Here is a 19,303-nt window from a genome sequence, read left to right on the forward strand (position 1 = left end):
CAAAACACCACTTAGGGCATGTACAAAGTGCATACTGGTCTCCAAACTACAGCTAGGGAAACCCCCAAGCACTTCCACAAAATCAGTTTAAATTATAAAAGAGGAGCACAAAACCTACTTCAGGAAAGGAAGTAGGTTTCAAAAAGGAAGAAATTGACCACAAGTCTTCATTATCTTTTAAGTTGTATTTATTTGGAAAAACTTGTTCAACAAGTTGCTTGCCTGTGAAACAAGGCATCACCAAATGTTGCAGCACTAAAGCTAGCACATTGCAGACCTTGATGTCAATGCAGGTCTCTTACTCCTTGGCAACAAAACTCTCTATATTATTCCTTTCAAACAAACAAGCCTCCCAGCTGATACACCAAAGCAGAGCATGCTGATTTAAATATGTGTCACATCTTTCTCTGAAGTAGAAAGGCTGCTGAGCTGAGGGGCCACTGTGATGAAATGAACAGTAATGCAGAAAGTTACAGTACATGAATGTGCTAAAAGGGGCTCATGTCCTGCTTTTTGAATGCTCTACAGGCTCCCTGCCCATAGGTTTAGTGCCTTGAAAATGCTATGCCAGAAAAGAGGGCTATTGTATTAACTCACCAGCAGGAAAAACAGCAACAGCCAGGAATGTCACTGAAAAGCAAGGTCATGGAAACTGAGTGTTACAGTCTCCATCAGATAGTCTGACACTTCTCACAGAAGTCTGACACCATTTGTCTCTTTCAAGTAAATATCAGATATTTCAACTTCAGTTTTTACTGGATTAATAAATGCATAGACTAACAGAGTAAGTTGGTACTGTTCACGTAAGAATGATATAAACTAAGACGAGAGTATCGCATGGCTATTCTTGCCTAGGCAACGTGTCCTGGTGGGGTTATTTTTATGCTGCTGTAAACAGACACATTCCATTCCACCTGTAAGGTCAGCAGCAGCACCCCTGAGCTCCCTCATCCATTTCTTTTTCATAAATTTGCTCCAGATTGGCTTTCCTTTTAAATAACTTGTAAAGAGTTTTAAGCCTTTCAGAAGCAAGGAAAAAAAGCAGCAGTTGGGTTTTACTGTGTAGCAGCCCCAAACAATAGATATCTTGAAAGCTAAACAGTCTGCAATTCTGTTTAGCTAACTAACATTGGTTTTGGCCCCAGGTGCAAGAGAAGAAAAAGGAACAATGACAAGTTTGCTAGTGTTTTCAGTTTTCACATTCTGGACATTTACTATGCTAGGTGTCTGTGATATTGTGCAATCCTCTTACAAGGGAAAAATACTAAGAGCAGAAAGAAATATTAAATTTCTTATTTTTCCTGTAACCCCAAAATAGTTTTCTTATTCTCATCAGAGCAGCTGTAGTATTTGCAAGAAATAGTAACAGAAAAGGCAGTAAATTGATTAATTGGAATAATGTTTGCATTCACTTATTTGTATACAGCTTTCCAAATGCCAAAAACTTTGGAAACTTACCTTACATCTATTAAAAGATTCTATAAGCTGAATGACAAGAATGGTGAACACAAAGTAAGGTGAGTTGTCATACCAAGAGAGGAATTCCTCAAGGCTTCATTAGTACTTAATTTCCATGACAACATTTATCACCTACTTCTAAATCAATCAGTTTATAGAACGTTTTAAGAGATGTAAGGTAAGTTTCCAGAGTGACATACAAATAAATGAATGCAAGCATTATTCCAATTCATCATGTTTGCTGCCTTTTCTGTCACTATTTATTGCAAATTCTTGTTCCAGCGTCTGGAACAAGTGCTCCTTCTGTTCCACAAAGGCTACAAAACCCATGAACTATGACAAGGTATCCTCAAACTCATAAAGGTTTGCTCTTTCACTTAAATAACTACTTTAACCAAATGGCTGAGATTATGCAGAAAATTCACTGAATTCAGATAAAAATTTTAAATTGTCTCAAAATCAAGTGACAAGGTGTCACAAAGTTTTAAACAAAACCAACAACAACACATTAAAACTACTATCCACAGAAAAACTAGACTTTCATCCATACTAGCACGCCTTAATTAATCCCTCACCCCCCTAAACTCACAAAATTCTTAAAATATCACTTCTCAATTTGATACTTATTGTTTGAGCCCCCAGGCTGCTTGCTCTCAAACTTCATATCTGAACTTTAGAGTTAATTCGAAGAGTCAGATGGAACAGCCACATCTCCCTGGTGGAATATCCCATTCTTGGTTAAGCTCCCTTTTTAATATTTAGCTTAGTGCCAATAGCACAACACACTAAAGACTGCTTTACAGTTGCAGTTAGTCTGGGGCCAATTATACTCCTGGTAGCTTCTTCCAAGGGACATAGGCTCTACAGAAAAGAGAGTGAAGAAAAGCACAACCACTGTTACCAGGCTTCGCAGTGTTTTCCCTGCTGGAGGCTCAGGTATCCTCCATACACTGGAGTCCTACAGCATTTACTTCAACACCCTTTCTACCCTGCAGCAATCCTGCTTCAGCAGAGCCACAGCTTCACTTCTCTGCTGCAAGAAGGAGGTGAATCCAATTTCATATTTTCTCTAAAGCCACTATCCATCCACAAAATCCTCCCATGTGATGATGTTCACTGTTCGTATCTCCTGCCCTCCCAACCTAAAGTATGTGCAGGAGAAATAAAAGGAAATCCCAAAACTACCATAGCTCTGAGATTTACAGCTTTGATAGCTAAGACCCCCTCTTCTCGGTACTAAGCTGCTACCTATAGCATTATTTTGACAACTACAGAGTGTTTGAAAGAGCCTTCTTCCACCACTGATCAAGGAGAGAGAATGCAACAAAACCAGCATTCAAGATACAGGAATCACAGGACTGTGAGGTTACACATAGCAGCCTGCTCCATCCACTACACTAAACAAGAAAAGGCATTCCTCTCTGAAGCAATAGAGCGTGGACCAGGTATTTACTCAGCTATTTCAGAGATGAAAGCATTTAATTACCTTACTGTAATTACCTACACTACAATCAACCCAGGACCTTTGAAGAAAGCTCCTCTTTGGAGATGAGATAATCACCTTTGCCCTCAAACACCAGGGAAATCTGTCCTCTGAAGTTCACACCATCTGCATCTACAGGAAGGGATGCTGTAGAACTAGATATATTGTAACAGATAATGAATATGAGTATCACTTTTAGAATAAGTAACTTAAATAAGAAAATTACCTTAAGACATTTCAATAGCGATTAAACAACATTTCAGTGACTCATCTTATTATAGCAGACCACAGGAGACCAGTGTTCCATCATTAGAAAAGCTATAATGATTCACAGGCACCACACGAGGGACAACTGTGATTCAGCTTTAGGCCCCTTAAAAGAGGAGAGACCTCAGGGGAATCTCCATGTCCTACAGAGCACTAGTACTTCCAGGTTCACTGCTAGCTATGTGGGAGCTAGATGTCAAGACAGGAGTGACGGAAAATTCAATTTCACAGCCTTCCACACTGCATATTGATCAACTTTTCTCAGTTAAAGCAAGATCTTAGTGACATCCTTGTCACTAAACAGCCATTTGTAAAAGAGGCAGGGGAGAAAATATTTGTTTTTCAAATACCAAAGAATGAGGGAATGAAGAAAGGGTGAGGGAGAACCACACAGATAAACAATTGCTTTTCATCACACCAGGAAGTGCATAAGGACAACTTGTAATTGGTATAATCACTGCCTCTGCTTCTCATAAAGGACTAGTTTTTCTAATTACTGTAAATATTTTTATTGCCACAGTTCACACTGAAGAGTAAACAAAGATGGGGAAGCAGCTCTCACAGTCCAAAGGACAGAAGGAATGTATCTCACGGTGCAGTCATTTCAGACTGCAAGGAAGCTGCCGGCCTTGTGAGCCAGCCTCATCCTCACTCCTCTTCCTCCTCCAGCCCTCCCTCTAACAGACTGAGAGGCAACGGCTTGATTCTTAATGCCAGACGTGATTTCTCCCCCACTACTTCTAAATCCAGCTTCTCCATAGCTAACTGCAACACTACTCCCACCTTTCCCTCCTGCTCCCCTGCAGCTCGCCTTCACTTCCTTCCATTAAGTTAATCCACACTTAATCAAGACCAGAAAGCAACACAGCTGCCTAACAAACACACCTGCCCCACTATGCTTGTCACTCTGCTTGTTTACACTTGCTTGTACTGCCCTGTTTTGTCTTGCCTATACACAGATCTCAAGGGCAGGAATTAGTATTTTGTACAATGCCTAGCATTGCAGGAACCCAATCCAATTATTCACAAGCGCTCCTGCACAATATGTTATTAAATGTCAGCTTGCCTATGTACCAATTTTATTGTTTTTAACAGTTAGGCAAAGCTAAATTCCTAACTCTGGTTATTGAAAAAGTCAGCTTACACTTTGAACTTAAAAAAAACCAACCAAACAAAGCACATAAGAAAAAATAAAACCAAACCGCCACCTCAACTGCAAAAAAAAAATCTTTGCTCTGGAGGTTTCTCCACCTCACTCCCATCCTGCACCTATTCATTCATTCTATCAATGTTACTGAATTAGAAGAAATGAAAAAAAAAAAAAAAAAAGACAATTAAAAAATAGCACTGGAGGAACGCTAAGCCTTTTTCTTAAGTGAACTAGGCTGATAAACAGTCTTTCAACATACTGTTTTATGAGATGGTAAAATAGGTCCATTCATACCAAATCAATTTGTTTTCAACCAAAACAGATGTAAACTCATCCCTCCAGAAACACAGATCTTTTGCAAGCAGTTGAAAATGATAATTCTGGCAAGCTTTTGATAGCTTCTTCATACTGTGCAGTGAAATACTATGAAGTGAACTGATCAGCAGGCAATAAAAGATGCAGAAGGCCCAAAGTGAGCCAAGTCTCCTGAGAACCAGTAGGGATGCTTTCAGTGGCAAGTGTAACAGAAATCAGAGAGAGCAGCAAATAACTGAAGGCCTGGTTATCAACACACAGCCAATGAGATGAGCTGCAGAGGATGAAACCATACACCAGTCCATGTGTAAAGAAGCCATGAACGATCATGCAGGTTCAGATAGCAAACCAGCTGACACCTCTGACACGCATGAGAGAAGAGTGTAGCTGTAACTGCATCTCATTAACTGGTAAGTGATTTCCCTCCCAGCACCTACTGCTACTACCTTGATTGGTGACTGTCAGTTTTGTGGGTGGTGTTTTAAGTGGAACATCACTGTAAATCCACAAAGAGGTGTAAGGAATGTGATCCTATAAAGAGAGTTCAGCCAACTCTTAAAGAGAGTTCAGCCAAAGAAAGCCATGTGGTGCCAAAGGAATATCTAATCTGGTGGCAGCTATGAATGGAGGGGAGGGGAAAAAAAATTAAAATTGCTTCTCACAGGATAAGTTTGCAAGTAGTTGAAAAACATAATTCTGCAAAAGTAACAGACTCTGGCTTCCAGAAAACTATTAACAGGCCTAGATGAAATTCAGGTCTCTTTGGCTAAATGGCAATGGCTAGCCATCAGCCAGTATGTGAAATATTTTGAAGCCATTTAATTTAGAAAGACCTCCTTTTACTTCTGTGCAGCTGGGGAAAACAAAAAAAAAAAACCCACAACGAAAAATACATTCAGCATGTACCTGTAGTAGCTAACCCAAGATACACATGGTGGTCTTGACAACAGGTCAGATTTGACATCCCTGTATAGCAATTTTAAATCTATGAGTCTAGTCTGTTTTCCCACCTGAATTAGAAAAGCTCCATGCTGCTAGGTCAAAAGGGCTGCTTCATCCTTGAGAATATAAATAGACAATAGTAAATAGGATTAATAATGTTGTAGCACTGGTACAACTCCTCTGAAAGCCAGCTCTGACATCCACAGTTTAAAGACGAAAATGAGATCTGATAAAAGGAAAAAAATAAATAAAAAGATTGAATATCAATCTTTAAGTGGAATCTATGAACAGTGATCTATTTAGTCGATTAAAAGGAAAAGGGGTAATTCAGTACTCAAGTCTCCTCTCTCTTAGACGAAAAATTCAAGAACTCCAGTCTGAGAAATATGTAACAACAGACAATGAAGAAAGCTGACATTAAACATGTTGGACTACAAGACAAAGTAAAATAAGTGCTTTCTTAATGGTGAAATAGCTTAAAATCCACCTCCCAAGAATCGTGCAGGACACTGGAGTACATTTTACACACACATACACACACTGCAGTTTTGATTGGGTGCTAGAAACTTTTCTAAAAGAGAAAGTCTTTCCAAACAAACCTTCATGTGAAGGACTTGCAAAGCTTAAGCAAGAAGCTGGACTAGCTTATATGAAGTTCCTTTCACCATGCAATTGATCATTTGTTCTTGCAGGCTCATGTCAGAGAGCCTCGCTGATCAGCAGGAAGCTAAAAATACCTGTAGTTTTGTTACACCAAATCTGGTGTCAAGTCTAGGCACTCTGCACTCATCAAAGGCTGGGATCTCAAAAAAAAAAAAAAAAAAAAAAAAAGAATCTCAACCTAAGCCATTATCAATCAAAGCAACACTCAAAATTGTTACAATGATTTCCACAGATGCTAAAAAGATTCACTTCTGGAGGAGTGCATCCTCCCAGCTGTGTAATGCATCAACACCAAAGCTTCCAGTTCTTCTAAAAACTTCAGAACAAGAAACCAGATGTGCTTTGCTAATAAACATTTCCTTTCAGGAATCTATACCATTAATGGAAACTGTAGACAGACATCATTTGAGGCCATTCTGAAATTTGGAAACTTGGGGTATCTGTCCCACCTGCATGGCTGATTTTGATTTTGCACTTGAAGATTTTTTTTCCCCTAAACTCAGATTTAAAATTAATATTCCACCTGAAGAAAAAGTTGATACTCATTCTTAAAGTTTCCTTTTTTCCTTTTTCTTTAAAAAAAAAGGATGATGAAAATCTTTTTGGACAAGGTAACACACACAGGTATGTTTGCTAGAATTTAAAAGACTTAACCTTCTTATCAATGTTATTATGTAAGCAACATACAGTGCCCTTTCTGTTTCTTGCTCCAGGAAGCAAAACATCGCAGTATCCCCTCCCCCTCTGCTCTCATACCAGACTGAACTTCTGCAAGAACAAATCCAGTCCCTTCCAGATATAAGCAAAGTAGTGTCTTGTTTTTTTCAAATTAAGGACATCTTAAGGGAGCAGGGCCCCACAAAGACTTTTTTTTTTTTTTTTTAATATGAATTGGAAAACAAACAAACCAGCCTTAGCAGAGGAAAACAGAGTGACAGAGCCAGGTAACCCAGACAATGCACAATCAGTGCTGAAGGCGTCTTCAGCCATCACAGAACATTACACGTAATATTAATTCAAAATTAATATATTGTCTTCCCTTGCCATCACAAACTTATGTTCTGTCTCTTCTTCTTACATGAAGTACTTTGCAAGTGAAGAGTATGCAAGAATGCCAGGAACAAAAAAGAAACACAAAACAGCTCAAGGGTAGTCTCACACCTTTACACTGTGAACCTACCAAACAACACTCTTTGCCACAGGGAATAAACTTCATTGATTTTCTTCACATTAAAAGGCCATTCCTGAAAACTGCTGTGACTCTGAAAGGAAGGTCAACAGAGTTTAGAAAGAGGGACTTTCTACATGCAGAATCCCAGAGAATTGAGTGACTTCAAGTGAGTCATTGCAGACCAGCTCAGAACCCTTCTGATCTCTTAAGAAAAAAAAAAAAAAAAAAAAAGGAAAAAGCCACATGCCAGCAAGGTATGATTAAAGATATTTCATTACTCTTCTCCACCATGTTGTCACCACATTGTTGATGTCTCCTTTGTTCTCAACAGCTCTCATCTAACCATCTGCTTTAACGATTTCTGAGTATTTACTTCACTTTGTAACCTAGGAATCCTCATCACAGCACAGGAATCCACCATGCCAGGTGATATCTAAATACAAGCAGAAAACATACAACCAAAAGGAAAAAAAAACCAAAAAAACAAACAAACAAAAAACCACAAAACACCACAAAAAAAATCCAACCCCCCCCCCAAAAAAAAAAAAAAAAAAAAACCCAAAGAAACAAAACCAAAAAAAGACATGCACAAAACACATGTTTCTCCCAAACAGCTTACTTTTTTCAAGGACATCATTCCTCTGAATGCCTCCACATTCCTGTGAAGAACATGCCTTGAATCTTCATGTATAACACAACTAACAAATTAATTGTCAGACAAAGTGCTTCTACTTTGTAGTTACTGTTTTTACATCCTCTCAGTCACACTCCAAATGCACTCTCCTCAGAAAACAAGATTTTTACCCAACAACTACAACTTTCTCAATTTGCTAAGGAAGAGACCTTAGTAAAAATAAACTGATTTTTTTTAGGATCTGAAAGTTGAACTCATATTAGGAATATATTATAGAACTGGTGTGGACAACTGGTCTGTCATCAGTTACTTTTTCCCTGAAAAAAGGTTTTGAAAACATTAATTTTAATTGTCAGTCAGAGCATTATAATGAAAATTGTCAAAGCTGCACCCACTCAAAGATATTCTAGATCAACTCTGTCAATACTAAGAGCAACAACAAGTAGGAAAGAGTTTCCTACTTCCCAGATGTCAAGAGGACATGAAGAAATAGTAAAGTTCTCACCAGGCCTCACAAGAGGCATATGGTTCCTTCCTTTCACACACATTATAGCTGTCATCTCCTGTTATACAACCATCTTTTCCTGTATTCATGAGCTTGCTCACAAGCTCTGCTAAGTATCAACACAAGTTACTGGACTTGCAAATATTACTGTCATATCAAAAAAATCCCATGCTGCATGGAGTAGTAGTTAAGATGTTGAGGCTACATCAATTAGGCCTTCCAAGTTTTTGAAATTATCTGCTATAACTTAACATGAGTACACAAGGGAGAGATTAGAAAAGAAAGGCTGGAAGAATCTTCCACTCTGCAAGAGAACACTCACACTGAAAAAGGGAGTTTACCTGGGTGAAGCACAAACCTCAGAACACAGTTGGTCTTTCTCTGGAAATGAGACAAAATTATTTTATCTTCTAGTTCTGCCTTAGTTACTCCTTAGATGTAGGAAACACTTCATTTCTCCAATCTCATGTTCACTGTCTCACATGCTACCAATTATCACCACAAGACAAGTATCATCATCATTCTGCAGACTGTTAAGGGAGACAGCTTTGCCCCAGGCCACAGTGAGTCAGTGGTAGAAGCAGGATCTCATCATCTCTCATTGCTCAGCTCCTTCCTTCAGACAGTGACTACTACTCCCACTGCCTTAAGAAATGGGATCTTGATTTGCCAAACTACAATTAAAAAGAAAGGTCTAGAAACCAAGAAACAAATAACTGCTAAAACCTGCTGTTTAAGTAACTCAGTAAGTGCCTTGATAAAAAATAAAGGTATGTTTCTCTGAAGCTAACTACAAAGACACTCTCTTGCCTGCAGTCACTGCATCTCTATCACAAATAAAGCATAAACTCAGCAAACTATTTCCTTGTCACTACAAGCCTGAGATGCACGCAGGAAGTCTTCTATGCTGCCTGCAAAAGGTGGGCAATCACAATGCACACATTTCAGAAAAAAAAAAAAAATCCTTCCCTCTCACTTTTCCAAGTGTTTCAGTTTTCCAAGTCTGACTACAACAGTGGTATTTTTAGTACAACTTATGTCATAATTGGATGAAGCTTGGGCAATTCAGGACTCAACGACAGTCATGGTTTCTTTCTGGTGACAATTTACATGCAAGTCTGTTTTTGCAGTTCTTGCACCTCTATAATTCATTTACAGGGGAGAAACGGGAAACTGGAAAACAAAGCAGCAAAGCCTAGTACTGGGCAACACTGCACATTTAAAATGAAATTTTCTTTTTAAAAATGTAAAATATGCTGTTATTGAAAAAATGCTTTCAAGTCTTTGAAGATGACATTCCAACACACATTAAGATGACAATTGCTGTGCATATGACTGAGTTGACAAGGCTCTGCAATACTGATGTAGCACTAGAGCTTTACCAACTGATTTAAAGCTTTGATGTGGCTCATGCTTTATAAGATACCCTGACAGTGCAAAGTCTCTGCTGACAGAAATAGCAAGAGTTCCTCCAGCAGCAGACTTCGGCTGGTCCGTTTTAAACTGCAGTCTCCATGGTAGAATTTCCTCATCTGCATCAGACTCCTCTGCTAGCACCTACTGACGGAATGCTTGGAGTGCTTAGAGGGGTATCGTACACAGTGTTTAAAGCACTGCACACCAGACTACTTCCCTAGAGAGATGACAGAATTGAAAATAAGTAACATTTACTTTCATTGTCTCCAGAGCAAGAGAAGAAAGCCTTATCTGCTTTACTCATCAAGTAAAATACTGCAACTTAGATGAGACAAATAACAAGCTAAATTAAAACAGTTTCAATAAATACTGCCTTGAAATAGTAACAGTTGCTTTCACAGCCTGTGTTGTTCCCGTGCTATGGAAATTGTGTTCTTTTAGTTCGAGTAGAAAAAAAAGAAAAAAAAAAAAAAAGTGGCAACTCTCAGCAATTTGTATGCTTAGGCATATTTCCCCTTTCATCTTTTCTGTCTGTTCCACTCCATACCCTTCACTGCAGTGTTCCTGCTTTCCAGAGTCCTAGCTGCTATGAGAGAAACACCAGAAGTTATCCTTGTCTTCCAGCTACGACTGTCGACCTTTGTTTCCCCCATCTGCTACCAGTACAGCACCCTTGCACTAAAGAATACTGATCATCTTACAGAATAAAGTTTGACTCGAGACTTGTGCTACTTCTCTAACGTAGTTTATTATTTACAACAGATAAAGCCAAGCTATATGTATTAATAAGCAAGTTAGACACACAAAATCAGCTGCAGTGCTCCAATACCAACCTGTCTTTATTAAGCTTTTCCTTCAGTAAAAGCTGTTCTACAAGACACAATGGACATACCAGCAACAGTTTCCCAGCTTTGCTACTCCAGGATCCCAGATGAAAACTGCCCTAGGAGGGGTGTGGGTCAATGAAGATTCTCTCTGGTCAGTAAATACCAATAGTAGTTATGTCATACTGTCCCCTTAAAAGGCTGATGATCATTCTAAGAGAACCATGTACTAGTGGCCAGTTTGACAAAAATCTATGTGCTATCTTACCTTTCAGAGCAAGTAGGTGACATTCAGACTGAAGCCTTTTACAGAAGGATGCACAGGGTTTCCAACTAAATTATTTCATTACTTCCATAAAAAAAAATACTGTCTACTAATCAAGCAATCCAGACAGATTACCAGGGGACAGAAGCTTCTATGAAAGCTTAATATTAGAAATGCCAACTAGAGGTCCACTACTGAATAATTCAAAGCAAGAAAAGGTCTCTCTCGCCTCTTGTCATCTGCTTTGAGCTATTCTTTGGCAACATGTAACAATCAGTTTAAGCAAAAGGTGGCTGGGCTGAACACAGAATGAAGAGGCACATAGGAAAAGCAAAACCCCATGAAATGAGAAGAGAGAATCTCACCTGCACAAAGCTTATGTATGAACTCTATGGCTTGAATGAGAAGAAACCATCTTTAGATATGTCTGAAAAATTCCATGTACAATTGGAAGAAGACTAGCAACCATAATCTTCTAGTTTCACAACGCTCCTCTGCCTTACCAAAGTAGTTCAAAGTTTCAGAAATTAAAACATATTAATGTATTTTTTCAGGCAAAATCATAGTTTGACTAGAACAACAAATGTGCACTGACATATTTTCATATTTTAAGTGAAATATAATTGCAAAGTAAAAGAGGAATATCAAGTATATATCTTTTTAAGTCCCAGCATTTTCAAGCCTGAAAAAAAGTTAGTCTTTCAAATTTCCAATCCTGGTCTGCTCACTAAAGTTTTTTCCTTGTCAGTATCACAGTGGTCTCCAAGTAAGCAACAGAAAATGAACTAAGAAGCAGCTTAAGAATTTGACCGATATTGGCTTAGTTATGTTGGCAAGTTCAGCAAAATGTGCTCTTCATATTGTATCATAACAAAAGCTGAAGCAATTTTTGGTATGGAAGGAAAACTGATCTTAAATCTAACAACAGGGAGCAAATTAGGAGGAATTCTCTCAGATTTTCTCCACTCCCTGCTAAAGATTTTGCTGAGATCTATCCAAGTTTCTCTCACCCTCCTCATAAAACAAAATCCTGAGGACTCTGCATAGCATAGGACTCAAGACGTCATTGTTGGCAAAACTTCACCTTTATGAGAGAAACCAGTATTCCAGTAGCTCGTGGTACTAACAAGTTCTTTAAGAACATTCAAATGTGGGTTTGCAATTTAATTTAAAAACCTGTCACCAATCTTTGTAAGCCTAAAAATAGGAAAGGTACCAATTACAAGAATTCCCCACTATTCTTTGACTGCTAACTTAGCAAGAGCATACACTAGTAAGAATTCCCAGGGACATGGAATACCATTCTTTCTCACTGAAGAGCTGCAGAGAAGCTGAAAGGAGTGATTTTTCACTGCATTCCTTCTCTTTTTCATGATTTCATTACTGAATTTCTCAAAGCAATCCTATTCTATTTTTTAATTTAAGCAGCTATATTTGGAGAGAAACCACACAATTATTTAACAAGGCCAGAAGCATACAATCTATTCATTTTGTGTGTCAGAGCGAGTGCAGTTACATTCTGAAGTGTAATCCACTCTCACTCTGCTTAAGACATTAGTACTTTCCCAGGTTTGTGTACAAAGAAAATTACTTCTGGAAGTTCTGCTGAGTACTACACAGTACACAACACAAAAAAACCCCACAATGTATGTTCATCATGCCCCCCTAACTTATAGAGGGCTGGAATCAACTGCTCCATGCCTGAATTTTTCAATTTGCCTGAAAGATTTGAGACAGCAAGGCAATTCCTCTTCTTCCAAATCTCAAACCCTTTCACTGTCTAAAAATCCCTACAACAGATTCTTCAGCTACAAATGAAAGGTCTCAATTTGAAACACTAGAAGCAATAAAAACCCAAGAATAAAAACAGCCTAGCTTAGAAAAAAATCTTGTTCAAAAAAATCATTCAGCTGAAGCCTACATGTGACTTTCTTTTTTTGCAGTAAAGAAAACTAGACTTAAATTCCTGTCTTAATAATAAATACCAAGGGACCCTCTTCCACAATAAACACACGTCAAGCTCACTCATTTTACAAGACTGCATTAAGTATTCAGCCAGAAATCATGCAGCAACTCCTCCACTGGTTTTAGGATGAAATATCCCTTAGTCTACACAAAATCCAACAGCTGGAGCATGAGAAAGAGATTATCAGTGGCATCCGAAGCCTTCATGAAGCATAAGTAATTTCCTAAACCTGCATGAAAGTTAATGAGATTCCAATATGGGCAAAACACAGCACTGGAGACATATGCAAGGAAGCTGGTTACACCTCAAAGCCTTTGCTGAATGCTCAAGTAAAGATGGAAATACAGGGATAGGACATACACATTTGAGAAATGAAGATCTACAACCTGCCAAACACTCTGCCAATGGAACACCATCACAGGAACAAAATGGATATCTAAGAAGCCTCAAATTTAGGGGCAATACCAAGATGGTTTCTCATTCCCTTCTGCCAGTAACTCAAGACTTGAAACCCCAAATATTGCCTTTCAAAAGCTAAAAAAAAAAAAAAAAAAAAAAAAAAAAAAAAAAAAAAAAAAAAGGAAAAGGATACCCTGTTTTCACAGGCATACTATATAAAAATAGCATTTTTGTATCCTATATGCAGTCTAAGTCCTCATTTCATCTCAGGGGAGCCAAGACCTCAATGCTTGATACAGCTGCTATCTTCCAAGAATACAGTTTCCAAACTACATTTCCACCAATTACATATACAGTAATATTTTCAGTTGCTTGCAAAGTGATACAGAAGTTTTAGATTTTCACTGAAAGAGTAAAATACACACTGTCTCACAATTTTTTATTTCAGCAGAATACCAAAGTGCTAAAGCTGTTAATATTTCTCCCTTCACCAAAAACACATACATCCTTACCTCTTCCACAGGAAGACAATTTAATTGCTTTAATCTTTCCTGAAAGTAGTTAAAATATTTTTCTTGAGGTTTTCTAAAAATAATGCAGAATAAAGCAGATACTCTGCATGGAAAATATAAGCCCATACAATTTGGCCATCTTAGCAGCAACTGCATTGCTGTCTCTTAAAGAGGAAAGTTGTCTGACAAAGCAAACAAATGCAGGATCACTACCAGTTTTGACTTTACTGTATAAGCCATAAAATGGAAAAAAATTTTAGCCCTTTAATTGCTTCAAAGACCCCACCTTCTTTCTTTGCCATCCTAGCTATTTGCTGCAGAGGATGTAAATCCAGATATCATGGTCTGTGTTTTATTAAAAAGCCCTCTCAATTTCTTTTTTTAACTTATGGGACAAAATCAATCAAAACAGAAGAAAAGTAGGTATGAATCATACACCTTAAAAGAGAGGGTCAGCCTTTGACTACCTAAAATAAAAGCAGAAGCCTCTTTAGAGACAGCAACTGCAGCTCATATATACCACTATGATACCTCAGCTGCCTCTAACACTGATCACAAAAAGCTGTGTAGCACAGTCTCTCTACAGGGGGCATCAGAACAGCCCTAATATAATACCCGAGCCTCCTCTCAGAAGGGACCTCAAACAACTCCACAGTGCCAGCCCATGGAAAGGGAATAGACCTTGTCCAGCACAACACCTCCATCACAGCTCTTTCACTGTGCTCAGTGACATGGAGAACACCCTACAGTGCCTGCTTCTGTCAGCGCCCTCATGAGAGCAATGATGCTTCCCTGCACTTGGATGTCTGGAAAAAGCAGAGATGCATGTACAAAAAATCAGCCATTGCTCCTGTCAAACCTCCTATTTCCCCTCTTGAAGAAGGAGGGCAGAAGAAAATACGCTAACACCGAAAGTTCTTTCAATCCTTCTTTGCTGAAACCGCATCCATTTCTCAAGGAACAAGATTTCCAGCCCTATGGTCAGTAACTTCTCAGGATAACTAATCAGCAGTTCAGTGCTGCTGCAATTAGAAACCACAGCCAGGGAGTGCGCTCTCAGTGCTCTCAGCCTGTCACAAAGCAGTCTGACAAGGAAGATGTTATTTCTAAGAAAATTCCAGGACAGGGAGAACAAGAAACAAACAAAACCAAAAGTACCCCACACCTCCTAACAACCAAGCAAACTAACAAAAAAAAAAATTCCCATTCAGCACTCCATCACAAGACATCTTTTACCTCTAAGCTAGCTGCTAGGTTGTCAAAGCCTGCAAATAACTACCATCAAAACCATAAAGAGTACAATTAGATACCCTAGTAACTAAGCATCATTATAAAATCAGATCTACAGCTTACCTTTGACCACCTAGGTTGGTAAGCAAGAACTAGATTACACCAGTTTCTCCACTTCAGTCTGAAGCCCAAGCCCTCTCTTCTTCAAAGAGACGAATACTTGGAAGCTGTGACATTTTCAGGAAGATGAGCTGCTTGCTGTAAAAAAAGCTGCTTAGCAGATTATACATTATCTTTTGGGAGGTGTGATGAAATATTCATTTTGGTCTGTGTAAGGCATCCATCATACCATATGCATGCTCATTAGTTCTTGCACAGAGTAACAATTCAGGAAGAAAACCACAGAAGCAAAGCAGAGAAACCCAAATTCCCACCTAATGCATTGCTGTTGTGAATGCCATCAAGAACTGTTCTCCTCTTTCCCCACACCACATGCTCTCTTGCAGCTCCAAGTACTACACAAATGAATGGCCAAGATTTAAGGTACCAAAGGAATGTATGGATTGAACATCCCACCTGTTTCTGGGAAGACAGATTCATTATGATGTTGCCCAGTTACTGAGCAAAAAAGTTACTAGCAACATCCACTGATGATTGGGAGCCCGAAGTCTGGATGCTCAACTGTCCCAATACAGAACTTTCCCACATGAAACTACACATCAGGGGTACAGGGACAGAATCATTCAGACAGAAACACATATTCAGTCAGTCCCAGCCACAGAAGGAGTTAAAATATAGCTTTCTTATTGGCAATGCTACACACCATTTTTCACCTCACACACTTTCTCAAAACCAACAATAAAACAAACTTGCATGAGCTCCCATTATTTGAAGGACTCTGCTAGACGAAAGGGGAAGAGTAGGCTGGAATAAACCAGTATCATACTCTTCTGCATGAAGTGACAGCACAAGCAGTCTCTACAGCCTAGATGACTGCTGCTACCCAGGAAAGCAGTAGAAAATAGCTTACTTTAAGAACTCAAGTGTCCTCTTTTACCCCAGAGTAATTACAGAACATAGCAGACATTCATTCTGGGGAGGAGAGTACAATAGCTGTTTGTTACCATCAGCACTACAATTTAGCATTTATCTAAGCCTATCACACACAGAACAGACAGCAGAAAAATGCTCAAGACAGAACTCGAAAGTACTAACTGTAAGAAATTACAGATGAAAATCCAAGCAAGCACTAGGACTAAGACTTGGCCCACAACTCACAATTTAACGACCCAGTAATCTATTAATTGAGCACATTTTTATCCAAGCTTCATCTAAGAACCATTAGGTGTAACTGATCAGTAAATATACAGCAGAAAAAATATTTAAATCATTGTAGTCTATTGCTAATAAGGAAAGTTGCATCTTTTACAGCAGAGGCACAGGCTTTGTGAAGAGGAAGAGCACCCATCTGTTTAACATCAGAAACAATGTAATGAACTCACAAAGTCCATAGCCAACATAATTCAAGTGCCTACGCCTGCATTTAAATTTTTTCTGCTTGGGGGGGGGGGAGAGGGGTCTCAGAAGTTTCTCTACACTGAAGCTCAATCTCAAATTTAAAGAAGAACAAGCTATTAACTTTCCACATCTTACCCAGGTGAGAAGTCCAGATTCCTTTCTTCCCCATACATCCCATAGCAGTGCTGATTTAGACTTCCGTAAATCAGAAATTTTAACACACTCAAATAAATTGTGCCTCAACGTTCACTTTATTTTACAACCACTACCAAATTTACCCGTGTATGGACTCAGATTAAGAAAACTGTTATAAATCTGCCAGGCAGATTTTAGAAAAATTAGACTCCATCTTCTTAAACAATATGTAGCATCTTAAGAGCTATCTTGTTTACATTAAGAACAACACTGAAAAAAACACAGACTGGTGTCTAAGCTCCCTCCTTACTTGCATGCCCTTAGCTTCTGCAGAGGAGAGCAGGACAGCAACACTGATATACTGCATAGGAAATAGAAAAAAGCAGCATCTATCCCATGCTTAGAAGATTTCTGTCCCATCCTCAGAGGACAACAGAAATAACAGGATTTTAGAAGCTACTCTACTACATCCCTGAGTAACCTCCCACTAAAAGACAGTAAGAATTTCAAATAACGAATTCAAATAACATCAGTACATACTTCACACTTTCCTCTATTACAGAAACATGCGTAAAACATTTATAAACATTATTTCTAAATATATTCTGTTCCAAATGAGGAGACTAACTGTGCTACTTAATTTACTGTGGTAAGTATATTTAAGTCTCTAATTTTTAAAGACTGCACGTTGGCTGAAGGAATGCAGATAGCTGAATACAAATACTTGTTTGGACTCGCACAGAACAGCAACACATACCTTTCCAGAAGGGCACACTGGATTGAACATGTAATTATAATCTCAACCCTAGCAGCACAAATAGACTAAACAAGCACTGTTCAAGTTACTCATGCTCAGTTTCGCAAGTTTGACCCCTGAAGCCAGAAGTACATTCACGAAGGCAAACCAATTTTTTCCAAACTGCCAGAAATACAAACACAAGTTTAAGCAAGCTTACAAATCCTGAATAATCACAGTACCCCCTTAGTCAAGGCTAATTTCTCCATCTCAAAAGTTTCAGCTCAGGCACAGAAGGAACAATTCTATTTCCATTTCCAGTGCTTATACTTTTCAACAGATGGCCATAACAATAGCACCAATAACAGATAATTACTTCATTTTAACACTAGAAACATATTTTATGCAGAAGTCAGACTTTCCCAGCTGAACTTTTCCTTCCACCAAAAATTCTAAGATCTAAGAATTCTCTTGCTTAGCAACTTCCTGCCAGTGAACACTCATACCTTCAGGAGACAATTTTGTCTGTATTTTGGCTCTTCCTATGAAGAAATACACTTAGAGCCAAATGACCTGCAGCTACAGCTCTTACTAAAACCTCCTAAAAAACAGGTAAAATTTTCATTTTGTATTTCTAATAGAAGCTAGCACTTGGAACAGTATATAGATACATAAGACCTTTAATCAAGTGCACTCCCTATGTTTTATTGCAGGTCCAAAAAAAACTACTTCTGTACTTAATAATTCAGATCCCAAAGTTTTACGAGTGAACTGTGGCTCCCTACTAAATCCATACAAGGCTTATCTCCTCAGTGAACCAAAACACCATTAAAATGAGATGCTCAAGACAAGACTGCTGCTGCTCTTAAGTAATTTCTCAGAGAAAAAACTGAGCCTAAAAAGAGTCAGAGTAAGGAACCACAAATGTGAAATAATGCTTAGATCTGCAGGCTAGAAAGTACAGACTTTAAGAAGTTCCAGGTGCCAGCAGCATAAACTGCAAGTCCCAGGTTCACTGGCAATTGCACTGGATTAAGATCACAGACACAGTGGTTGGAGCAGAGGTCTGGAGGTCATTAGCCCCACCATCCTCTCTGGGTGGCAAACAGCATGTCTCTCTGTAAGAAACAAGATCTGGGGGCTATCAGCACAACCAAAGTCACAACAGAGCCTGTCTTCCTGGAAGCCATTTCTAGGCACCTGAACAACAAGGATGTGACTGGGATGAGCTTAGACTGCACTCAACCAACCTGACTGTATTCAAGGGACACAAGTAGGCACATGTACAGGCAAAGGAAAAGCAGTGGGTATTTCTCAGTGCCGTTTTTGCAACGTCTTTTGCTTGGTCTCCCGTAGCATCCTAAGCAAGTGGTATGAACTAAGTAGACAATAACACCAGGTTCAAGGTTTGAAATCAGTAGTACGAAACTCAACTGCTGGCTGTCCCATTTCCATGGAAATAATTCCAAACTTCACCAAGTAAAATCTTGAATAACTTAATCTAACCAGACCTGCTTTGAATTGGAAGTTACACCAGCTGAGACCCAGAGATATCTTCTCACCTAACTTATAACATGATCTCTGCTTTGTGTTTTTAATTAAAGAAATCACAAAATGTCTGTTGCAGCCTTTGTTTGATTTATGTTATGCTTCTGCCAGCCTGCTGGTTTCAGCAGATAAAATGGACTAAGAGCCATTGGAAATTGAAAAGGAA

At 38.7% G+C, this 19,303-nt stretch overlaps 1 protein-coding gene across 1 annotated transcript in view; it reads right to left on the minus strand.

Moving 5' to 3' along the window:
* PHLPP1 (PH domain and leucine rich repeat protein phosphatase 1) overlaps positions 1 to 19,303 on the minus strand; it is a 135,259-nt gene that overhangs the window by 85,818 nt on the left and 30,138 nt on the right. The window lies entirely within an intron of this gene.

Source organism: Vidua macroura, chromosome 1, assembly GCF_024509145.1.
Source record: "Vidua macroura isolate BioBank_ID:100142 chromosome 1, ASM2450914v1, whole genome shotgun sequence".
NCBI lineage: Eukaryota > Metazoa > Chordata > Aves > Passeriformes > Viduidae > Vidua > Vidua macroura.